The sequence below is a fragment of the Alligator mississippiensis genome, chromosome 3 (assembly GCF_030867095.1).
Source record: "Alligator mississippiensis isolate rAllMis1 chromosome 3, rAllMis1, whole genome shotgun sequence".
NCBI lineage: Eukaryota > Metazoa > Chordata > Crocodylia > Alligatoridae > Alligator > Alligator mississippiensis.
In genome coordinates this window covers 259,941,112-259,966,177 of record NC_081826.1, presented here as the reverse complement: position 1 = coordinate 259,966,177, position 25,066 = coordinate 259,941,112, and the positions used below count along the sequence as shown (strand labels likewise).

Below are 25,066 nucleotides of genomic sequence, written 5' to 3'. Positions count from 1 at the left end.
CATTGGCTTACAGGGCTGTGGGCACTGGTGCTCCTTGTTTAGAGGTTATTTTCTATACCAAAAAAAAAAAAAGAAAGAAAAGAAACCCAAATACCACACGCACGACTTACTGTAACAAGAATACTCATATAACAACAGAAAAAGTTTGAGTGTCCAAGTGCCAGAGCACTTGGGGTGGTCCCGCATTTTCAGGCCTGTTACCCAGAGTTTTTTCTGGACAGTGAGTCTGCTACCACATTCTGGCTTCCCTTGATGTGTTCCACTGTCATGTTGAACTCCTGAAGCTGCCGTTATTTGACTTAACATTGCCCGCTCCAGGGCATGATTATCTTGAATCTGCCTAATTTTGCTCCTGCTTTATTAACTTGTAGCCACTCTGCAGCTTTTCGACCAAGCTAAAGCCTTCTGGCATCCCAGGAGGCAATGGACCTGCTGTGTCTTCACTGCTGCTTGCGCCAGCCAGCTCCGCTCTCTGCTGTTGCTTGCTTCAACCAGGTCTGAACGGGGGTGGGGGAGGACTGCATCACTTGGACCTGGCTCTACTCCCTGCTGGTAGCAGAGCCATTTGGGTCTGAGCTGGGGGGCGGGGCAGGGGGTGGGAACCACATCGCTCAGAGCTGGCTTCCAGTGGGAGCAGAGCCAGGAGCAGAGCTGGTGAAAGCAGTGGTGAGAGGCACCATGGCTTCCAAGAGCTGGGGCTGTAGCACTTGCTGTACCTTGAGGGAGCAGGGAGCCAGTCCTTCCCCTAGGTAAGGGGCGGGCAGAATATGACCCATGGACCAGATTTGGCCTGCCAACTGATTGTATTTGGCCTGTGGCTGCTCCTGAGGTGCTCTGCATGGGGCCAAGCCTGTACCATGCTTCCACCTGTACCTGCTTTGAGTCTACCAATGGCATCACCTTGGCCCCGACCCTGGGCAGCATGCACAGCTTCCTGGAGGGGTGGCTGGTGCTGCTGCTGCACCTGCCTGGGTATTGCTTGGCTCCCCCTGCTTCCTCCTCCTACCTCCTGCTGCTCTGTTCCAGGTGGGGGAGAAGCTGTAGCCAGGTGGCTCCTGCTCCAGCTCCTGGCTATCTTCCACTGACTTGGCTGCCTAGTGCAATCTGTGGGTGTCTGAGTGCATGGAAGACAGCTGGGAGCTGGAGCCTCATGCGCTGGAGCAGGAACCCCCCAGCTGCAGCTTCCCGCCCTGCCTGGAACAGTGCAGCTTGAGGCAGTGGGAGCAGGAACCCCCCAGCTGCAGCTTTCCGCCCTGCCTGGAGCAGTGCAGCTTGAGGCAGTGGGAGCCGAGTAGTACCTGGGTGGCTGCAGCTGCAGCAGTAGTGCTGGGATGCTGTGCATGCTGGCCAGGGGCAGGGCTGGGGTGGGTGCAGGTAGGAGTGTGACATGGGCTGCCCTGAGCAGGAATGGATGGGGCTTGACCCCATGCAGAGCACTGCAGGGGCAGCCATGGGTGGGTTGGGGTAGAGGAGTGAAATGTAGTTGCATTGCACCACCCAGGTGAGCTCTGCTGCATGTGCCCCCTGCCCCCCCCTTTCTTCCTTGTGCCCCCCCTCTGAGCTAGCTCCTAGGACCCAGTGCGTGGGTAGGACCCACTGCCCCCAATGCCCCCCGCACACCTGTCTCCCCCCCACAGTGTACAAGGGTAAGACTTTATTTTGAGCTATAATGCAGTTGCATCGATGTACATAACTCAAACATAAATCAGGACAACAAGATTTTTTTTAAATACAATTAAAAAGTATTATAGAAGGTGTTTGATTTTTAGTATTTTTTTTTTTTTAATCTAACTTGTTAAAGTGATATCTTCTGAAATTTCATGTGTGGAGCCATTGACAGATCACTAAAACTTGTTAAGTGGTCTGTCAACCAAAATAATTCATAGATTTATAGATTGTAGAGTCGGAAGGGACCACAATGGATCATCATGTCCGACCCCCCTGCCCCTGGCAGGAAAGAGGACCGAGGTCAGATGACCCCAGGCAGGTGACTATCCAGCCTCCTCTTGAAGACCTCCAAGCTAGGTGATAGCACCACCTCTCTTGGAAGCCTGCCCCTGCCCTAGTTCCTTGTCCTGCCCCTGCTCACCAAGCCTCTAGTACAGGAGTCAGCAACCCCTGGCACACGTGCTGGGCTCTGGGCAACTGCAGCAAGCAGTCAGCAGGCTGCAAATGGCTGTGCCGGGCTGCTTGCTGCAGCTGCCCAAAGCCCAGGCTGGCTACAAACAGCTGCGCCAGGACAAACAGTCACCAGCTGTATGTTGGGAGCAGGGGAGAGAGAGGGGTTATGCTGCCTCAAGCCCCTCCACCACTGCCCGCTCCAAGGTGTGCATGCACACGCCGGTACAGAGTTGATGCCTGGGCTCCGAAGCCTGGCGCAGCTGCTTGGAGCCTCCCGGCTGCAGCCGGCCCTGGCTCTGGGTAGCTGTTACCAACTGGGAGCCTGGGCTGCTCCCAGCAGGCAGCTGGGATGCTGCAAGCCCTGCTGGGAGCAGTCTGGGCTCCAGCAGCTACCCAGAGCTGGGGTAGCTGCTGACAGCCACAAAGCCTGGGCTGGGGGGCAGGGGCTTTGGGTGGGGGGCAAGGGGCACAAGCAGGGTATCCTGCCATGTACCCCCTGCCCTCATTTTGTTTTTCTGGCATGCCGGCACTCTGGCACCTTCCAAAGTAGGCATTGTGGTGTTTTTTGACACTCCGGCCAAAAAACATTGTCTACTCCTGCTCTAGTAGCAAATCATAGCTGTGCATGTGAGGGGCAGTCAGAGCAGGTTTTTTGCCTTAATGTGTGACGGCTCCACTAAGCTGAACAATACTAAACTGATTAACATTTGTTCAGTTAACAGCGTAAGATCTGTCAAGGCCCTTGGTGCAAATGTTCTTTTGCTTGTGACTTACTGGAAAAAAAATTTTTTATACAGATCCTCAACCGATTGAAAGAAATCAGTTGAATTATTTCAGTGTTGCTATGTAAATTGCATGTTGACCTGATTGATATATCCAGTGTATGAATATATATGGCTCATTTAATAGGCTGTAAGAAAAACGATCAAGAAGGAAATGGCTCCAGAATAAGCCTCCCATACCCAGACAGTACTTGAAGTTTACTCTTGCATAATGACAGAGCCATTGACTGGAGGGAATCTGGGTCAAGCTCCTGTGGAACCAGTAGAACTATTTTTTGATAAGTAGGACCCTGAGCTCAAATGGACTAGAACAAAAGAAGCAGACTAAGTATGCTTAAGCCACTATTGCAGGATGGAGGTAGGGAGATGGGTATAGACTCTTTCTCAGTGCTTTCTTCTATTATCAAAACCAAAGTAACAATAGGGCAGCTATTTGGTCTCTATTCACTGCTGGTCACAAGTTCTTGAAGGGAAAAACTACAGGTACCAACTCAGACCTGCAGCCAAAGGCCTGGGCTGTGTGTAGAACAGGGGTGGGCAAAATGCAGTCTGTGGGCCGGATGTGGCCCACCAGGTCATTCTATCCGGCCTGCGGGGCCCCTAAAAAATGAGAATATTTAATATATATCTGCCTCTGGCTGCCTGTAATGTGGCCCTCGATGGCTTGCCAAGACTCAGTAAGCGGCCTTCCACCTGAAATAATTGCCCGCCCCTGGTGTAGAAGAATTATGGGATTTTACCCCAGGAAAGGCAAGGGTGCAACACACCTGACACAGAAGGGGTGCACTCAGAGATTGCACAAGTTACTGAGTTGCAGTTACCTCTGTGGCAGGGGTGGGTGATTATTTGGGCCCAAGGGTCACATAGGGAGTTTTGATGAGCTGTCATGGGCTGGGTCAGCAGCCTTGCAACAACTCGCCAAAACTGCCTATGGGGTTTTGGGCAGGCAGGGAGCAGTGTTTGGGAGCAGGATGGGCATGATCTATTCTCTGCACACCCTGCCCTGTGGGGTTTTGTGTTTTGGGATGTGTGGTGGAGGCATGTGTGCATGTCTGGGTGGTGGTGGTGAGGCAGGGTGAGGGGAGGGAGTGCGAGGCAGGTGCCTACAGCAGAGCTCACCTGGTCAATAGCTACCCCCACAATGCTTTGCATTGGGCTGAGCCCTACCTGGGGCAGCCCATGCCATGCTCCTGCCCATGCCTACACTTGCTGGTGCCAGCCAGCACACAGCTTCTGGCAGGGCTGTTTCCAGTGAGGCTGCAGCCGGCTGGGTGCTGCTCTGATCCCCTTGCCTCCAGCGATGGCTTCTCTTCCTGCTCCTGCTGCACCCCCCTGGGGAAGCTTCATCCAGGCAGCTCCTGCTAGAGGCAAGGGGATCAGAGTAGCACCAGGAACAGCCCCTGTGGAAGGTGTGGACACAGACCGGCCCCTGGGTTGGTGGACATGTGTGGGAGGGCAGCATGGGTGGCCCCAGAAAGAACAGGTGGGCTTGGCTCTATGCAGAGGGCTGCGTGGGCAGCTGCAGGCCAGATCCAGTCAGTTGGCAGGCTGGATCTGGCCCACAAGCCGTATCTTTTTTTTTTTTTTTTTGCATCCCTGCTCTATGATTATAATAAGCACTAACAGCAGTTTTCACCAGCTGAGTAGCTGACTTGTAATATCTTATATTTAGTCTGTGAATTATTGTTAGTAAAGTATTCTCCTCAAAGTGGTATTAGGAACAAAGGAAGAAGCATTGTAGAAATCTAGGATTTTATTCAGTGGATGTAATCAGTTTTGAATAACAGCCCGCACCCAACTCTCAATGCAGGAGTAGCTGTCTGTAGGTGGGGAAAAATAAGAGTAAGACTCTTACAACTGACATCTTTAACCATTTCAGAGAACAGCTGGTAGACCTAAGCTTGGTGTGCTGTTACACCCTTTTATTATCTCACTTGTTTGTGCTACCAAGGGGGTAGTTGTACAAGGCAACCATGGCAACTGACCTCTAAGACAATGAGGAAAACTTCACAACTAATAAGCACCCTGATGACTTGAAAGCAGGTAGAGGCAAATTTATAGCTGTGAGAGAACTAAAACATATGCCTCTCTCCATGTGACTTAACTAAAGAAGGATCTTTCCCCTAATGATTGGGTAAAGGCAAGGTAAAAAAACTGCAGATGGAAAAATTTAGGTTAAATGACACAATATCAGTCATTATAAAAAGCAATAGCTCAACTGAGACTAGTAGGCTGAACATATATCTGAGAATTTTGGATTAAATGGGAAACATAGGATACATGGGTGAAATAAAGGTGAAGTTTTGCACAGCATTTTTCAGTAATTGCCATACAGAGTTAAGTGTCAAAACAAGCATCTATTTTCTATCTAAGGAGGCAGATTTCAATCTAGCTAGACTTTTCTGGGTGGTGGTAGAGGTGAAAGAGCTGAATTTTGCTAATAATGTCTGTATATTTCATGAAATTTCCTTTAAAATGTTAATAGGATTTTGTTTCTAAGCTTTCCTAAGAAACAGCAGCAATTTGTCATCTATTTTTCCAAGTAGTTTTTTAAACTACTTAGTACTGGTTCCTTGTCAATTCATGTTTTCTTTTCTTTTAAATATTCTTCCCTGGGTCTATAAAACCAGTGTAACAGAGAAAACTGACTACATAGGAAGAGTGTTTGTGTCTTCTATTAGAATCTTGTGTATAATCAGTCACAGTTGTAGTAACTTTGCAGTATTCTTAATAACAGAAGTCAGTTTTCAGACAAATGCCACTACAGTCAAGGGTTAAGTGAGCAGGGCATAAGTCCTGGGCACTCGCTTATGGGTGGTGCATGGAATGATGGTGAGTCTGTGGGGTAGTATTAGCAGCAGCAGCTGGGTACATGGCCTCTCTGATGCCACTGCAGTAGCTGCAACAACAACAGGCAGGGCCAGGTAGATGGCTCCACTCCAGAAGCAGCTTGGGACTTTGAGTGCTTGGTACAAATGGCCTAATTCCTCAGCACAACTAAGGCAGGGTGACTGAGACTGCCCTAGGGATGGGAGGAGAAAAAACAGTGGCTACTGCTGGCAGTTGTACAATCACAATAAATGGTTACACCAGCAACTGAAGTTGTAGTTGCCCTTGTGCTCCATGTGCCCAGCTGCATCACTATACTGTTGTTTTCCTTCTATCTTGCCCAAACCCCATAGAATTGCTCATTTGCAGCTTTTGCAAAGGTGATTCCTTGTGAAAAGGTGTTGAGTGTCTTATGATAAAACTCTGTGTGGAAAGTGTTTAATTTATGACAGTTATTCTATAGAAGTTTTTTACTACATTTTAAGAATGTCTTATAATTGCTTTTTGTTAAGTGACAGTGATTGGAAGATCTTTTGTTCTATGTTCTGGCTTTAATTGACATAACTGATGAATGCCCATTCGGAAAATTCAAGCAGCACCCCAACATTACCACAAGTATAATTATAACTCATGTTGATGCACACCTGAGCTAGTTTTTAAATTTATCTTGGTCTGCTACCCCAATGGTGGAGCAGATTGGCCAGCACAGAGGCCTGGTAGGGCCTAGTCCAGTGATTTTTCTAGCCAGGGTACAGGGAGATCTTTTGAGCCTAAAGTGTGAGAAGATAAGCAGGTAAGCTCAGTCCCTGCCTGCCCAGCCCACCTGCAAGGAGAGAAGCACTGTACTAAACAAGTTCATTTTTGAAATGGCATGCTGTTAAAATCACAGAAATCATGGAGGGGTGCCTTGTGTCTAAAAAGGTTGAGAACTGCTTGGGAAGCAAAAACCCAGCAACATGGAAGATATCAACTTTTGCCATTTGAAATAGAAACCAACATGGCTACAACTGAGAACAACTTGAACGTTTTCCTAGGTTGCTGGGTACGGGTTTTGCATCCTCATTAAGTGTGTGCTGCCACAGGTATACTATTTATTGTACACAAGGTAGCTTCAGTGAGGTGGCATGTGCTGTGGTCATCTCTGAATTGCAGTACAGACATACCCAGTGACTTTTTTAAGTGTGTATCTTTTTCCTTTACGAGCTTATATGATTTGATTTTGTTGGGAGGGGAGGAGTGTTCTTTTTTGTGTGCGTCTTTTTAAAGCCTGCTGTCAGTTGCAATGGTTTGACCAGATTTTAATTGATCTGACAGCAGTGCTAGCAGGCACCTTCTGTATTTCATTGCTATGTGTACTTTTATGTTATCTCAACAACTAACCCCCCCCCCCCAAATTAATTTAATAAGCATGTAGGCAAGAAATGGATGCCTTTTCATTTGTTTTTAAAGAAGAAAAATGCCTAGGTCCCAGTTTTGCAAATATTTGTGTCATTATGTCAGTTAAACCCATTGGGATGTACTTCCTCAAAATGCATGAGCAGTTACATGATGGGATTTAATTTGTAGGGTTTTACAACTGGTGGTACAATGTTGGAAACATCAAGCAGAGAGTTCTTGAATCCAGTTTCAGTATTATGGAGGATGTCTTATAAATGGTACATGTTATATGTTTTTCCTGTTTTAACTTTCAAGTCAGGTCATTTATGGATTCAATTATTCTGTCACTTAGTTTCCTCTGCAGATGATTGCTTGTCAATTCATATTTGTGTTGCTGATCTTTACAAATCAAACTGAACCAAAACTTGTAGTTATTGTGTTGGCGTATAAAAATAACTTTAAAAACCTTGAAATAAATGCTTGTTACAGTATATTTACAGTAGGGTCAATCCTGTAGACCCTCTTACTAAAGCAAACGTCCTTCTGAAGTTATTGAGGGAAATGGTATTTCCCTCACTCATGCCTCCATTTCTCTGTCTGTAAAATGGGGAAACAATAGCCACTTCTGTAAAGCAATTTGCACTTGGTCAGATTGCACTGTAGCAATTAATTAATAGTATGCCCTGTTTTTCTACCCTACATAAATAGCATATTGCTTGAATGTTTTAATGTACATGCCTGGTATCTTCTGTGTGCCCCTCCTCCCCTCAGTATTCTGTTATGTACACTTAGAATGTTAGAGGAAAAAGTTTTTAAGCGCTAATCACAATGCCATATCTGATGTAGAATATGCTTCATGCGAATGTAGATCAAAAGCAGGAGAGTTGCAGCTGTCTGTGCACAGGGGTGGATGCTGTGTGTGTGTGTGTGTGCAGTGTGGGCACCCCCACCTGTTGCTGTTGTCTATAGCTGATCTGTGTACCGGGATCAGCTCCATTCTTGCCCCACTTCAGCTATGGGTTGCAGTTGTGTGGAAGGGGACAGTCGCAGCAGCACGCAGGTTCCTCCTTCCAGTGCCTACTGTTGTTTTTTGTTTTTTTTTTTTTCTCTTCCTTCTCCCCCTCTCCTGCCAGCAGGTGCTGGAAGGAGGAACCTGTTCACTGCTGCTGCCTCTGCCCTTGGCAGATGCAGCCACAGGAACTGCTGCCTCTATTGCAGGGAGTGGCTGTGGGGAGCCCAGCTTAGGCAGGGACAGCAACAGCAGCATTCGGGTTCCTCCTTCCACTGCCTGCTTCTGCTCTGTGGAGGATAGAGCTGTCTGTGGGGGGGTTGCAAATCGGGGTGACCGCCCCAGGCCCTGTGCTTTGTGGAGGCCCCGCAGACAGTGCTGTACAAGCCTGCAGACAGTGCTGTACAAGCCCGCAGACAGCACCGTTGGCACATGCTGAGGGGGCCAGCACTGCGTGGCTGCCATGTACCCCCAGCTTTGTGCTCCATCTGCTTGCTGCCCTCCACACCCATGAGTTGCTTCTGGTGGGGGGACGACATCTGCAGGGTAATGGCAGGCAGGGAGCAGCAAAGGCTGGAAGGAAGAAACTGCTATCACCATTGTCCCTGGCTGAAGCTGGCTCCCTGGATGAGTAATTCTGGCTCATTCCCCCCAATTTACAGGCCATCCAGGGGCAGCAGCAGTAGTATCCATGGGGGGGGAGGTAGGTCAAATATCTAGGTCAAATCTGTATTATTGCTCCATTTCTTTTTTTTCTCAGACCATATTCATATACTACCTAACCTTGCATTCTCCTTGTTCACACTCCCAGTGTGGAGGTCCTGCAAGGTACATTCTGTTGTTGCATATATCTGTACAGTTGTACTGTGTTTAGAGGTCCATAGAGTTATCTAATGGACTTCATTAATTACAGGATAACAATTCCATTGTAGTCTTCCTGCCTCTCAAATTTAAGAATATAATGCACTACAATCATTTTAGAGTGGTGTTTTGTCTGAAAAGTATTTGTTTCATATGGTTCTTGTGTAGTATCCCTTGTCTCTATATAAAACTTTTTGTCTTGTGTGAATCTTATCTATTCACTTGCAACAAGTTGTAGAAATTTTATGATGGGCTTAAGTGTTTAGGTGGATTCATCACTGACCATTATCAGCATTACCATAATTGAGGCCTCCCTGCCAAATTGCGTTACCTATGTAATCCTGTCTCTTCAAACATGTCTCTCATACCCGCATAACAAACTATCCCAAAATTGGCTTGTATAAGTGTTGCTGAAGGTTTAGTTTGCTAACAGTACTGATTGGAAAGATGTAACCTGCAGAACTTCTCCATATCTACACTGTGAAGCTTCACCAGCACAGCTCTGTCAGCAAGGGGTGTGAAAAGATCACATGGCTCTGCTGACAAACCCCCCACAGTGAGGATGCAGCTTTGATGGCAGAAGGAGGCTTCTGCTGGCAGAGCTGCTGTCATTAAAGAAAATTGGCTTTGCTCTGGCAGTAGAAAAACTCCTGCTGGCTGAGTTGCATCAACGCCAGGGCACCCTGCTGCCTCCACACTGTCATCATGGCAGTCTCCATAGTGTAGATACAGCCTTTGACATCGGTGGTGGTGTGCCTTTCCTGTTGTTTGTTTCAGTTTGGCTGTTGAAACCCGAAGTGTATTTGTACGGAAAAAGGATTATGTACCTAGGAAGTCGTCGTCCCCGTCCCCCCCCCCCCCCCCCTTTAGTAGAATTGCATGTTAAAAATCTTTTCATCAGTGAACTAAAGTCATTTAGCCTGCAGATGTTTCATATATAGCTGGTATGTTCTCAATGGAGTTCTCTGAATGTTTGTATATGAAGCTTCATCATGCTGGTGCAACTTGATTCTGAAGAATCAAATATAATTAGGCTCATTTATGAAGATCTTACAACCAGCATTTTTTTTGGGGGGGGGGGGGGCAGGGATGGGGAGAGAAGTACACATATATTTCAGTTACTTAATTGCTATGTCTCACCCTTTTAGGAAGAAATATCCTTCCTCTGAAAGCCCACAAATATGCATTGTAGTATTGATACTGGTTAGATAGTGAAGTGATCTGTCCTGTGCATCAGTGCTGAATTGAATTTGCTGACTAAGGAGTAAAAGGATATTGATTTTTTTTTTTTAATTCTTCTTATTAATTTTTATTTTTCATCATGCATGCAACAGGAATAAAATATCCACTGATGAGTTTGCAAGGCTTAATTTGGGAACAAATGTAGTACTCTTACCCTTTCTTTCTCTCTTTCTTTCCCCCCCCCCCCCCAAATCTTCTGTTTACTACATTACCCAGTGTCTGAAGAAGTCTCTCATGAGTAACTACAGTATTTGTTTAATCATGTTAATAGCATTAGACTTTGTTGGGCTTGGAGGGGGCAGAGCTAAAACAACTGCAGCTGTTTGATCCAATCTTCAAGTTGTGTCAATATACTTGTTAATATTACTAATTTAGACAGCAGTGTTCTGTTTTAAAAGCAGTTAATTGAATTGGTTAGTAACACAGTGGGTATATCTATGCATGGTGATTTAAAGTGCATTAGCCATTTTTAAGGCACATTAAGGGCATGGGTCTACATGTCTGTGCCCTTAATGCACCTTTAAAAATGGCAATTTTAAGTTAATCATTCCTAAATTTAATACCTGCATAAAGAAAGTATAAAATTTAGGCACGATTAGTTAAGGCACCTTAACGTTGTGTGACTGAGTAGGTTGAAGCTGAGCCTGTAGGGCCCCATACTGTTGCTGGGCACTGCCAAGAAGACTACATGGTGGGTGCTGTTCTGCAAGATGCAGGCTGGAGCTGGAGCAGCAGTTCTGGCAGCAGCGATCCCTGTTGGTGTGCAGTAAGTTGGCAGAGGGGGCAGGAGGGCTCCTGTCAAAGGGCAAAGGATAGGTCCCGCCATGACTCCCTACAGGGGAAGAGGACAGCGTAGTGTAGGCAGGGCCTTTTCTAGTGGCTCCCCCACACCTATTCGTTGGGGCGGGTTTGCTGGTCAGGCAAGGCAGCCCTGCAGGGACAGGATGCCTTGCTGCCCACCCAGGATTCGGGTGCCCTTAGAAGCTCGTGCTGGGGCTCCCACCTGAGACAGCAGGTGGGCTGGGATTGCATCTGCCCCCTGCTCCACCCACCTCTGTCCTGAGCAAGTGTCTGGCCTCCGTGCCGGGCACTGCAGGTGGGAGAGGCAGCATCAGCTCCTGGGGGTTGTGCACAGCTTATGCTGGGCACAGTGTGGGCAGGGGCTTGGCTCTCTCTCTGGTCTGCCTGATCCAAGGCTGAGTCCCTGCACGCTTTGCACCCAGCCTGCCCAGGCTGAGCTGTGTAGAGTCCCCAGGAGCTGATGCTGCCTCTCCCACCTGCGGCCAGGTGCTTGCCCAGGACAGAGCTGGGTGGAACAGGGAAAGCCGTGCCAGGTACTGGGGGCAGATGCAATCCCAGACCACCTGTTGTCCTAAGTGGGAACCCCAGTATGGATTTCTAAGGGAGCCTGATTCCTGGGCGGGCGGCAAGGTGTCCCACTTCTGTAGAGCTGTATTGCCTGGTCAGTAAACCTGCCTTAAGGGAGAAGTGCAGGGAAGCCCCTGCTGCTCTGCCCCCTTCCCCTGAAGGGAGTCATGGGGGGGAGGGGGGCAGGGGTGTCTGTCCCTTGTGCTTTGACAGGAGCCCTTGTGCCTCCTGCCCCTTCTGCCAACATACTGTACACTGACAGGGACTTCTGCTGCCAGAACCACTGTTCCAGCTCCAGTGTCTACACCTTGCAAAATGGTACTTGCTGCATCTTCTTGACAGTGCCCAGCAGCAGCGTGGGGTCCCACAAGCTCGTTTCCGGCCTGCTGTTCTCCAACGCCAGGGAGGCAGGAACACGAGAAGGGGGTTAGAGCCGGGGCCAGGCCAACTGTGTGTGTGGGGTGGGGGAGGAAGAGATTGGAGGCTGGCACCCCCTGGGCTGGTGCTGGGCTGCATCACCCGGCTGTGCTGCCATGGGCTTCTAGGGATTGTTCAGCGTGCTGACTGTGGTAGGCTGCCCAGTGAGCTGTGTTGAGGCATCCATGTGTAGTTTCACACCTAAATTGCCTTAATGTGCCTTAGGCTAAGGAGCATTAAGTTTAGGTGTACATAAATTCATGTGTAGACATGCCCAGTGTGTACATTCAATGCCTCCTTAAAGGTGAAAGGGAAAGGATTATTACCTTGACTTATACTTCAAACTTCTTTTGAAATAATACATCTGTTTAATTTAGTAATGTAAAACTATTAACTTCGTTGTTGTTGTGTCTTCAGTCTTCTCTTTCTATATGGTCTGCTCCCAATATTCTGCACAGGCTGCTGCTGCTGGTGTTGTTATCAAATCTTGTGGTGTGCATTGTGGTGCTACAGGTTATCTCAGAAGATGATCCGTGGTTTGCGTCTCTTGACAAATACGTTGGTTAGTTGTGTAGAGAGCCCATGATTTCATGAGAGAGTTGCATTTGCCAAGACTGACTCTGTTCAGGCTCTGCCATGTGTGCCAATTGTAATTGGAGCCAGATGCTAACTCCTCGTTGTGGGTAATTCCTCGCTGGCTCCATTCAACAGCTTTGTTACTTTATTTCTCTGAACTACTAACTTGAATAAGCTTTTATTAAACTTTCAATCAAAGACCGAAGTTTCTGTGGCTCTACAAACATTGGCTGTATCAGTTCTTTCTTATAATTACCCAAACTTTTCTATCTGCTCCAGAAATTGTGAGGTTTTAGAAATCATAAATATTACTTTTTTCTAATATCTTTTCTATTTTTAGGATTTTTGGTTGCAGAACTGAGGGCTTGAAAATGGCTTTAAAATTACTAAAAGGATGAGAATTGCATAATTCCAGCAATAGTGCTTTGAAAAGAAAAAAAAAAAATCAAATATCACAAAAGTCATGATGAAACTGGGAGATGATTGTCAACAATGCACCTTCCTTGAAAGCCAGAGTAAATGGAACATCCTGCAGTATCCCTGCTGATTGCAAAAATGTGACCCTATCAGATGAGAAAAGAATATGGCCTTGAAAGTATACTGCACCACTAGCGCCCCCTCTTAAATTAAGGGGGCTTCAGCTCTAGGACCTCCCCTGATAAGAACTGTGTGATGCTATAGCTTGTGTATGTCACAACCCAAAGTTGTGAGTTTTTGTTTGTGTGTGCTTTGGCAACGCTAAATTATGTTCCCGCTAAATTGCAGCTTCCTTGCATGGTGGAGTTCTCTGCTGCGGAAGAGAACTCCGGTGCAATGGGGAATTTCCTGCCAAATTTGTAGCTTCTTTGCATGGTGCATTTCTTTTGCATCTCGGAGATGCATGGTGCAAAGGAGTTCCTGCCATTTGTATAAGAGTTTGTGCCACATTATTGGCCAGCTCTAATATATACACACGTAACGGCTAACGATTGGCTTGCTAGCCGTATAAAGGGCTTGGGTGGCTTCCGCCCAAGTTGGAGAGAAATCACTTGGAGAGAAATCACTTAAAGAGCGTGAAGATCTCTAAGCGCTGCGGATCCTCATGGACCCAACGCATTTCTTAAGCAGGCAACAGAGGTCTAAACAGCCTCTGGCCTCTCCCTGTCGCCGAGCGCAATCCTAGATGTATCCCTTTCCTATATACTCAATTTTCGAACCCATGGAGCCTTAACAACTCCGGGGCCTGAGAACCAAACAGAGCCCACGGAGCTTTGACAACTCCGTGGGAAAGAATTGCCGAACCCGCGGAGCCTTAACAACTCCGGGGCCAAAGAACCGAATTTGTCGTAGTCCTCCAACGAGGATTTAAGCGGAGCTGCACCTGGAAACTGCCCAGCCTACACCGTGACCATCTTGGGTGTAAGTAAATAATCTTTCAATCAACCATTATGCCTCTGTGACTAATTCTAGCCCATGCGTGCCTTGCTGCCGCGTGGTCTCCTCCGGCCCCGCGTGCCCGGGCTGCTGGCCACAGCCCGCGTGCGCAAAGGCGGGCCTGGCTCGCCCCCGGCCCGCACACTGTACTCCGTGTAACAGGCAGGTGTAAAACCTATTACTTTTATAGGTCAAAACCAACTACTTGTTTTCCACTTAGTTAACAGCAGCCAGCTGCTATAGATTTTGTGACACAAATGTCAGTTTATACTAAATTTTGTTGCTTAATAAGTTGACTGCTGCATTCTGCACTGGCTTGAGTTTCTGGGTTCATTTAGATCCTGGGCTTATGTATGCACGCTGAAGTGATTTAGTATTGAGGTGCTATAGGTCTACATTATATAATAGTCTGCCCCTGAAAGAAAAGCACATAATCCCAAAGTGAAAGTGGAAACTGAGTGAGTAATGAAGCATTCTTGGATGCTTATTCCACACATCCATTGCAAAATATCTACGGATCTAACAATACCTCCATATCGTATGCGTCATTTATTAACAGAGTAAGGAGGGCAAACGCTGCATCTGATGAAGAGAGCTCAAGCTCACAAAAGTTTATGCATCTGTGGTATAGTTAATCTATAAGGTGCGTCTCCACCTTGGTTTCTAGAGGGCAAGTTTTGTTCTCCCTACATTCTTTTGTTTGCTTTTCTTCCAGTCTTGGTTTAGCTACTGACTCTCCATGTAGTTTTGGAAAAATTACAAACTCTTGTTCTTTGAGTTCATAAAATGGGTATGAAAAACTTAGTTGCTTCATAAGTTTTTTGCCAGGCTTAATATTAAATCACTTTGATACGTTTTGATTGAAAGTTATTGTAAAACCTGAAGAATTTGCTAACTCTTTCTAATAAATTACAAGATTGCTTAGTAATAGAGAGAGGAAAGAGATGAATAAATGGCTGTGCTATATATACATTATTTTAAAGGTCATCTTGAAATGCCAGTTGCTCTTCAATATCTAGGGTAGTAGCAGAAAAAATCTCCCTCCCCTGTTACTTTTATGTGGGGAGGGGGGTGGGGGAAGGTAACAGAAGGAAAACGATGATGATTGAAGATTTTTATTTTTAAATGTTTAGAAAAATGCTGTAAATGTTCTAAAGCTGTGCACATATGTTCCAAGCAAGCTGAAAAAGCAGTGCCGTGCAGTACCTAACACCCCGCCCCCAGGCTAGCTGAAAAATAACAAAATATGTGGGTGTCTGTGTGCGAGGTGAAGCTCAAAAAACCTATCTATTGTGCTGTAGCTCTTTTCCTGAGGACGGAGATTGGCATGACCCTTGCATACTAGCCACCTATTGAAAGACCACAAAAACACGTGTTGATCTTTAGATGTTTGAACCAGTCACTTTGAGAAATGCAGTGCTTTTTCCTCTAGTCAAACCATGTACTATGTAAACTAGCTGAATCAAAACACTTATTTCCTGTCTAGCAGCAATGCTGTGGTGCATTTAAACAGTGGAAGAGCCTTTTCACTGTATCTATAATGCTATTTCTGCATTTCTATGCATTTAGTCACCTTCCACTGCACTCCCTTTGTCCAGCAGTGCATAAAACAGTGAAATATACTGTACCTTTTAACTAACAGTGTTTCCTTTATTTATTTTGGGTTTACTAGATGATTCATTTCTATATTTTGATTACTTTTATTACTATTTCATCATTATAAGTTTTCATTGGTTATATTATTCTGTGTAGAGCCATGATCTCTTTAAATGAATTATGTTGAAGACCCAGCAGATGTATTTGCTCTTCCACATAGAACTTAAATGATTCCTTATAAAAATTGGACAAGGAAATGACATGTATGTGCATAATTGCCCTAAAATGCAGCTAAACTGTTGACTGGTCAAAGACAGGTGAATTTTAAGGTTAGATATGATTTGCTTGGTATACCTAGGTTTATTTGCTAGTCTTCTAAATTGTCTAGTCTGGGGTCTAAGGTTCTGGGTTCTAGTCTTGCCCAAGGCTTAACCTCTAACCTCTGTTGATCCTTCACAGCTGTGTAGAGAATGTTAACAATGCTGTCTTTTAAACAAAATATTTAATTTATGTAACTGTTCCCAGAGAGCTTTAGAATTCGATGATTGCTGATGGCAAACTTCCAAGTGTCTTTGAGGTTCTGTTTGGATATTTAGTTAAACCTCTTGGGTATACTAAATTAGACTGGGAAACTTGCAAAAGTAATTTCTTTGTATTTTTTTTTTTTGCTTCAGCTGGAACCAGAGAGTAAAAAGTTCAGTGACTTTTTAAAGTTTGGGTTAAAATTGAGTAGCAGTTCAGGGGAACTTTTTTTCCCATCTTGACTAAAGGTTTCAAAGCCTGATCCATGATTTCTTTTTTTTTAATTTTTAGTTGTTTTATTTAAAGAATGTAAGATAATCCTCCCCTCCATGCTGAGTAGTGCTCCTGATTCATGCCCAATATGATATTTTTAGTAGGTAAGTGATGTGTGGAGGGAGCATGCTGGTGTACATGTTTTTCTAAAGTAAGAATACCCTTTGTTTTGGAAAGAACTTGATGGAAATGATCCTCTTTATTCTGTGTCCTTTAGGGGAGATGTGGCAATTCTCTCTCTAAAATATTTGTTAAATAGTGGTTAATGAACCACTCTCCGTCTTTTTAAACCTTTGGATGCCAAATAGGCGTGGAGTAAATGTACCCTGTCCCGCTGGGTTCATCTACGCGTGTTAATGTGCTGAAAACTTACTGCGCAGTAAAATACTGCACAGACACGCTCCCAGGGAAAGCTTACTACACTAGTGCCTGTCGAGGGCAAATATGCTCCTAATGGGAGCAGTTTTAGTGCAGGGCTACTCCTGCTGTACTCTGTTCCTATACAGAGGCCAGGGGGAAGTCTAGGCTTCCCTGGATGCCAGTCCCTGGCTAGCAGGTGACACTGGGGTTAGGCCTGGGCTCCTGGAGGGACAGAAGGAGCTGTCCCGCCTCCAAAGCAGCTGCCTCCCATCCTGCACCTTTGCCCAGTTCCCACGCTGATATTGGAGGTGAGACCTGGGACATTGTCACCTGCCCTGGCAGCAGGCAGCTGCTGGGCCCTGGCTCTGAGATCAGAGCCAGGGCTGCGACATTTGTCTACTGTGCAGTAAAGCATCTCATCTAGATGGCCCCCACTGAGTGCACACTCATTCCCTCTTCACACCAAGGAAAAACTTTGCTCATAGTAGTACTCCTCATGACGCATGATATATGCAACACAGTGCAAGAAATAATTACTGTTCTCTGGATTCCCTCCTTACTTTCTATAAGAATCCAAAAATAGGAAAAGAACGAAATGGCATCATGTAGCTGGACTTCCTATCTGTAGGAACGCAGAAAATGCTTGTAGATAGCTTAGAAAATTACTTTATCAGTGTAACAGGGCCACCGGCTCCCTGTTACGGAGGAGTGAAGAGAGTAAAGAGAAACTTACTAGACACTGTGGGACTGGCCAGAGAGATGATGTCATTTCGCCAGTGCCACGAGTGTTCGCAGCATCAGAGACAGGCATATCTGGTAAAGTGTCAACTAATAGAAGCTAAACTTGTTTAGTAATTTCCCCGGAAGGGGAGAGGAGCTGGAACTGAGAGACAGTTGCAGCAACGGAGCCAGTTTCCCATGTGAAGGCACGGGAGTGACATGGGCAGCGTGCCCGAAGGAAAACAGAAGCCAGGTGGCCTGTTACACTGGGAGTGAACCTCACTGAAAACTCTGCGGGACCAGGTACTCCTGCTTAATTAGAGACTGTTGCTAGACATCGGGAATTAACGTTTTGTGGACTGATTTACATTACCTGACCAGGGTGGAAGCCGGATCTCTCCAAGCAGAGAGAGAGAGAGAGAGAGCGAGCGAATTAAAATGCCTGCAGCTGGCCAGTTTGATTTGCAGTTTACCTCTGCTTTCTGAGAGAGAGAGAGCACAGAGTGGGGAAGAAGGAAACACCGAGTGCTGGGTAAGGATCTCGGCCTTCCCGGAAGCTTGTTTCACTGCGTAAGGGTGTTACCTCTGGGGAGGTAGTTTGCCAGCTTCCCCAGCTGCAGTCACATCAAGGAAAGAGTGAGCCTCACTCTGGGTGTTAGTTAAAAATCAGAGGCCACTCACCTGGGAGTACTAACTTTAACTCCCATCAAAGTCATGGCAGGTGAGAAAAGCACAAAGGGGGAAAAGGCTCTGCCAAGTACGCTGTCTTTCTGACTTGATTTAGGACACCTGCTCATGATCAGATGATAAAATGAGTATGATTTAGAAACTGAAGTCTCTTAACAACCTTGACTGACATGAAGTTCCCAAAAATTTAAATTGTATAGCAAACTATCTGCACAGATAGAATTTTGGAGAAGGTGTGTATTAAAGAGCTTGGGGGTGAAGAGAAGTCAACGCTAGTTAGTCTTTGTGCTGTTGGGCAGCTGGGCTGCAGAGTCCAAGATCCCAAGAGGCGTACAAGCATTGCAGTTTGTACCTCAGGATTGGATTTGAAAGGACAGTTGTTGAGACACACTAAGCATAAAAGTATTGGGAATATAAGGTTTGGGTTTAATAGATCAGTCTAAAAAAAATGGTAGCTTTGCCAGGGCTACAGTTGTCTTGAGCTGAACATAAAGGCTACTTAAAGATGTGGAGGGGGGGAAAATACAGTGTTATACTTGCAGCTTGTCCCCGCACCAAGCACAGCGCATGCCCAAAAGAGGAATAGTGTAAACTTGACCCAGCTCACCCAGCATCTGTATAGCTCACGCACTTCAGTGGGGCTTTTTGGCACTTTTTTATCTGATGGTTGATTCAATCATCCCTCAAGTCCCTGGGCAGGAGACTGATGATAAGATATAGCTCCAAGCATGTGGAACTATCCTACAAAAAGCATGTAAAATCTTCCAAGGTCAAAGTCCTTCACCAGAACAGGAATGGCATAGGGGAGAGGAGCAGAGGCACCAGCCCATGTGTTTTTATCAGCACAAACCACTATCCCAGTGGTGAACTTCTAAGCATTGTGCAAGTCCCTGTCCCACATGATAGAGGCCTCTAGATGTTGAACCAGAGAGGTCTCTCAAAATATCTGGTTCGCAGCTTGACCACCCTGGCCAAGATACTTTTCTCTATCCACAAATGTTGCACAGCCCATGATTTGCTTGTTATCGCTCCTTTCATGTCTGCTGCTAATGTGGACATTGCACTGGGAGGGAATTGTCCTTTCCACAGCCTTGCATGGTAGCACAAGGAGGAATAGATGACATGTACTACTATGAATATGGTTTTTCAAGTGAATTGGCCCCATCCATGAAGTATGTGCATGTCTACAGCAGGATCCACAGATAAAGCATCTGGAAGAACTAGTTACCAGATTCTAACATTTCCCCACTTCTCTTGCCCTTGTTTTACTTTTTCTGTAACATAAAATGAATTGTGTTTTCTGGGCGAATGCCAGGGGAAAAAGTTTGCTAATACCTACACCCCTGAAACATGGAAGATATTAACATTTGTTTGGCATCATTTGAGTACTGCAGAATATTTTATGTAACATGATATTCGCTATGTGTCTTATCCACATAAATAACATGGCATGCTAAATTGCCATCAAATAGTCTAAGCTTCTGTATCTGTTGTCACACTGAATTTGCCTAAGAGGAATTTCTATGATCATTAATAAATGGGGGGGAAATACATTTCTGCACACTGTTCTTGAAGTAAATCATTTTAAAGCAGAAGTGTTTCTAGGTATGCTACTGGAGCTGGGCATCAGAAACCTAGCAGTGACAGCAATGAAATATTTCTTTTAAAGCCCTAATGGCAGGCATCAGCAAGATCACAGTTTTAGTCCTTTAATTATTTGTTCAAATCCTGAATTTTTTCAAATGTAAGAAATAGCATTCTTGACAATATTTATTTATTACAATATTTTGTTTTTACATATTATATTTGCTTTAGTTAAAAATGTGGTGAAAATGTTTGTAGTAAATCACTTAAATTTTCTCATAAAAAAACCAACCTAAATTTTATTTTTGGTATTGTTGGGGGGTGGGTGGGGAGGAGGAATGCTTTTTGGTCCTTATTCTGAAGCTGTTAGTTACATGAGTAATCTAGTGGGCAGTGTGGGCACATGGAAATTATCTGAATTGCTTGTATGATGGATTACTCATATTGGTAAATGTTTCAGGTCTGGGACTTGTTAACAAATGTTCATAGTTTTGTGTTAAGATCTGCAAATTTTAACTTCTCAAACATATGAAAAATAGCTTTTCTTTTTGTGATCTGGCAATATGAAGTTCAATGAAGCCCAGATGCTTCACTTGGCTCCCTGTAGCCTTGAGACATTTAAAAGGTTCTAGTGAGAAGAACCTGTATAACTTGAGTGGCATAGCCACACAAATGAACTCCTCATTCTGAGCTTAATGTGTGTATAAAAAAAAAAGGCAAGCCATCCTATTTTCTTACTATGAGTGGACAGCTTTTGTATTTTAATAGGCTTTTACAGTGCTTCTTTGAGTTAATGTTGTACTTTCTTGGATTGTTGCAATTTATAATCAAAGTACTTGATATTGATTTCTGTTGTATACTTCATATAAAGAATCAAATTACTATATACTCATGGCATGTTGGTGGGATAATGTATCAAGTCAGAGTTTTTAAAATGAGCTCTTTGGTATAAACTATTGTAGGCCATTCAACAAGACTGTGCCCCTCTCTGTCTGTCTCTCTGTCTGTCTCTTGTGTCTTTTAGTCTTTGGGTATTTTGGGGAAAAAACAATAAAGCAAGAGTTCAACCTCTCTTAGTCCAGTAAAATTAAACTTTGAATTCAGAATGTGGCAAAACACCCATCAACAAAAATATACAGTGTTGTAAGGTAAGGCACAGGAATACTTTAGTGCATGTCTCTTCCCCAGTGGTTTCACAGACTTTTTGTTGCTTCATTCAGTAAGCACTACCTCCAGAACAGACTTCAGCATTGATTTCATAGATTCATAGATGTTAGGGTCGGAAGGGACCTCAATAGATCATCAAGTCCGACCCCCTGCATAAGCAGGAAAGAGTGCTGGGTCTAAATGACCCCAGCTAGATACTCGTCTAACCTCCTCTTGAAGACCCCCAGGGTAGGGGAGAGCACCACCTCCCTTGGGAGCCCGTTTCTATGTATATATTAAGGAAATGAGACTAATTTCATCAAGGGGTTCTGATGATGCTGACAGACCATCAAGTTCTTTGCTATCTTGATATGTACAAAATACTGATGGACTTAATTGCCTTTGTACTACTAGAGTGCTGTCTGTTTGTCAATTTTCATTATACATTCTTAGGTTGATAATGAGTTGCTAACAAGCTTATTATAATGTACTTGAGTCTGATTTCAGCCTGTTTCTGAGAATATCTTCTTTTTTCCCCTTTGCCTCCATAAGCATCTGAGCATCACATAATATGCATGGTGATCTAAGTTGTGGTAATAGAGGATGTTTATACACATGCTCTGGGAGTTGGCGGGGGGGGGGGGGGCTTTAATGAGTGTGACTTCAAGAGCCACTCTCATCAAAACACCCAGAGTGTCCTGTGTATTGGCATCCCCGTGCTGAAAAATGGTGGTGGGGATGCTTTAACTAAAGCTCGTTGAATGAGCTTTAGTTAAAGTACCCCTGTCGCCATTTTTCAGCATGGGAACACTGATACATGTGATGCTGGAGTCTGCTGGAGCACGGTCATTACCATGCTCCAGCAGGCTCCATTAATCAAGTCTGCTCTGACGTGATGAATTACAGTGCATCAGGGCAGCCTTGCTGCACACTTTTAGGCATCCAGAGTGACATAGATACTGTCCTGTAGAACTAGTAGGATTTGGTGGAAGTGAAGGAGAATAAAAATTATTTAGGCTACTGAAAGACTGAAGCTCAGGCAATTGATATGAACTTCAAAATGTGGATTAAAAATGTTTTAATGAGAAGACTGTACCCCTTGCATTCAAAACAGTTTTTCTAAGACTATTGCTTGCATGGGTTGATGACTTAAGACCATGAACAATTATTAATGTATTTATTTTTTGTCCTTTCCTGTAACTGGGCATCTTGTGCAAGTTACATGGACTGCAAAAGTGAAGAGAAATGCAAGGAGAAACCTATACTAAGTATTGAATGTGTAATTTTAAAGATAACAGGGTTCCACCTTAACAAGCAGAAAGCTGTTTAAATTTAGACAGTTCCAGCATTCAGGAAAGTGGTGATTCCTAATATAGCAGAGAACTCTCCTAATTTCTAATATAGCAATAATGGAGTCTAATAGCTTATTTCAAATGATATGTTTCTGACCCCTGACCCAACAGAAAATATTGTCCAAATACAAAAATAGAGAAGATTATTCCAGAATACTCATTTGTTACAATCCTAGGCAAAGTAATATTAGACGACTCAGTAAAAAAGACTAATTCTGAAAGAGCAGAGTTACAGTAGGGCATGATACAAATGATGATTTATATTGACACTAGCCAATTGTCAAGAATGACCAGGTGGGGGGTGGGCAGGGATGGAGCCTCACCCCCCCCTCCACCCCCCCAGGCCCACTTCCCCTTCCCTCCTGCTGCTTGGGGCCTGGGCCTGCTCCCTCTGGGAGCCAGGGGGGCCAAGGCCAGCCTCCCCCCCCCCCCCCCGCTCCATCTCCTGTGTCCCCACCATCATGGTGGCAAGCTGCCTTCTGTCAGAACACTTCTTTGCGCTCTCATTGGCTGTTTGTCAGTCAATCAGAGCGTGGATAAAGCGTTACAGATTGACAGACTTAGACTGCTATAATATTAGAATGCACGTGCGCACCCTTCCCCCCCCCCCCCCCGCCTTTGTGTAGATCAGGGGTGGGAAAATGGTGGATCCGGCCAGTGGCTGGACTCCATTTCCTAGTAGCCCCTGCCTGGTGGCTGAGGCCAGTTTCCATGGAGACCGCAGCAGCAGCTACGCTGTGATGGCATGAGGCTGGGATTTCTGTGGACACTGGCTCCAGCAGCACTGTCAGGGCATGCGACGGTGCGGATCTACTCTGGAGCCGGGCTGGGATCTCACGGCGGTGACAGCGTGGTCCAGAGCCAGGGCAGAGCTGTGGTCTGGAGCCTGCATGCACCAGGCAGGGGCATGCAGGCAGCGGATCATGGCTCTGCCCCAGCTCATCACAGCAGTGATAGCATGGTCTGAAGCTGGGGCAGAACCATGATCTGCTGCCTGTATGCCCCACTCCATGGCATGTAGGTTGCAGATCATAGCTGTGCCCTGGCTATGGATTATGCTGTTACTACTGCAAGATCCTAGCTGGGCTTCGCATCAGCTCCCTCCCCTGCCAGGAAGGGTGGTGCTGGGGAAGCATTTTGGGGGGGACTATAATCACCCCAAAATTCCCTGTAGCCACCCCTCCCAGCAGTGCTGCCAATGCTGCTGCCTGCCCTGCACAGACAGCAGCAGCTGATCCCACCCTGCTCCCACCCACAGCATAGCCTCCCACCAAGAAGAGACTGGTGCTGCTGGTGCCTACCGCTGCTGCTGGGGCCGGTCTCCATGGAAACCCTGCCCCATGCTATCACAGCATGGCTGTTGCTGGGGTCTCCATGGAAACTGGACCCAGTCATGTGGGCAGAGGCTGCTGGGAAATGAGTCCCCTGCCAGCTGGATCCAGCCAGTTCTGGAGCCTGCAGTAGAGGAGGGTGGTCAGCACGACAGCCTTGTAAACCAGGACCTTTGTTGGCTTCCGAAGGTCTCTATTTTCGAAGACGTGTTGTTGCAGCTAGAAGAAGGTGGCACTGGCACAATTGTGCCAATGCTGGACTTCATCGATGGTAGCCCATTGAGAGAGGTGGCTGCCGAGATACAGAAAGTGCTCCAGGTACTCCAGAGCCTCCCTGTCTACATATATGGCGTGAGGGATGGGGGAGGGTTGGTGGAGAACTTTCATCTTTGCGACGTTCAAGGACAGGCCAAGTCTCTTATACGAAGTGTTAGATCTAAGGTCACTTGCACATCCTGTGCAGAGTGAGCCATCACACAGCAATCATCTGTCAACTGAAGGTTGTGGAAGTCTTTGGTGGCAAGTTTCTTTTTTGCCCGGAAGTGCTCAAGATTGAAAAATGTCTCATCCAGTTGATACTGGATACTGATGCTGGATGGTAGATTGTCGTATCTAGGCAATATATGGATCTCAGCACACATGGTATTCCGGATTCCTTTCTGTTTTGTATAATTTGAATTGCTAAAATACATGTCAGTTGTCTAAATATACAATACCTGCATATCATTTCCAGTATCTTGCTGGTGATGCCTAAAAAATGGCAATATTTTTTATTAAATATATGTTTTTACCTGTTTTCCTAGTGTTTTGAACACTTTGCTTCATGTCAGTCCATGAGACTGTTGCTTCCTAGTGATCCATGCTAGAAATAGTATTTCTAAGCATAACATTAATTTAGGTTGACTTCTGTTTCAATAGCCATCTTATCTAAAGGACAGAGTAACAAGTATGGATAAACAATGTTTGTTTGTGATCAGAAGAACTGTTTTCCTTTTTCTTCAAGAGAGAATAATTTCTTCACTAACAAATTAAAATTAGAAAACCATTGGTTAGACTGCAGATGCAATTGCCATGAAATTCTAATTGACTCTATAAAATTAACAGGACACACAACCTTTTATTACCCAAAGGTATGAAGCCTATACATTTTTAGAAACTGACATAAATGTCTTTCCTTTGAAACCAAAAATCAGGGATGGGAGGGAGGGAAGAGTGGTAGTGGTATAGGGATAAACTAGATGAATAAGATAACTTTTTGATTAGATTTCTATTATCACCGGTCAGTGATCCTGGTAATATGTGATTACTTTCATGTCACTTTCCCAAAATGTTCTTGTAATTGTAGGTCTGTAGCCTATTGTAGGTCTGGATCAATGAAGACAGGAGGATATCATGAATATAATGGAACAAGAATGAAATCGGAGGTCTCCTGTGTTCTAACGCTTGATATGTGAACTTTTAAGAAGTATATCATGGGCCGAGTATTAGTTTCCATTTTTT

At 45.3% G+C, this 25,066-nt stretch overlaps 1 protein-coding gene across 1 annotated transcript in view; it reads left to right on the top strand.

Annotated features, from left to right (window-relative positions):
- MAST4 (microtubule associated serine/threonine kinase family member 4) overlaps positions 1-25,066 on the top strand; it is a 496,570-nt gene that overhangs the window by 10,162 nt on the left and 461,342 nt on the right. The gene's annotated exons all lie outside the window — the stretch shown is intronic.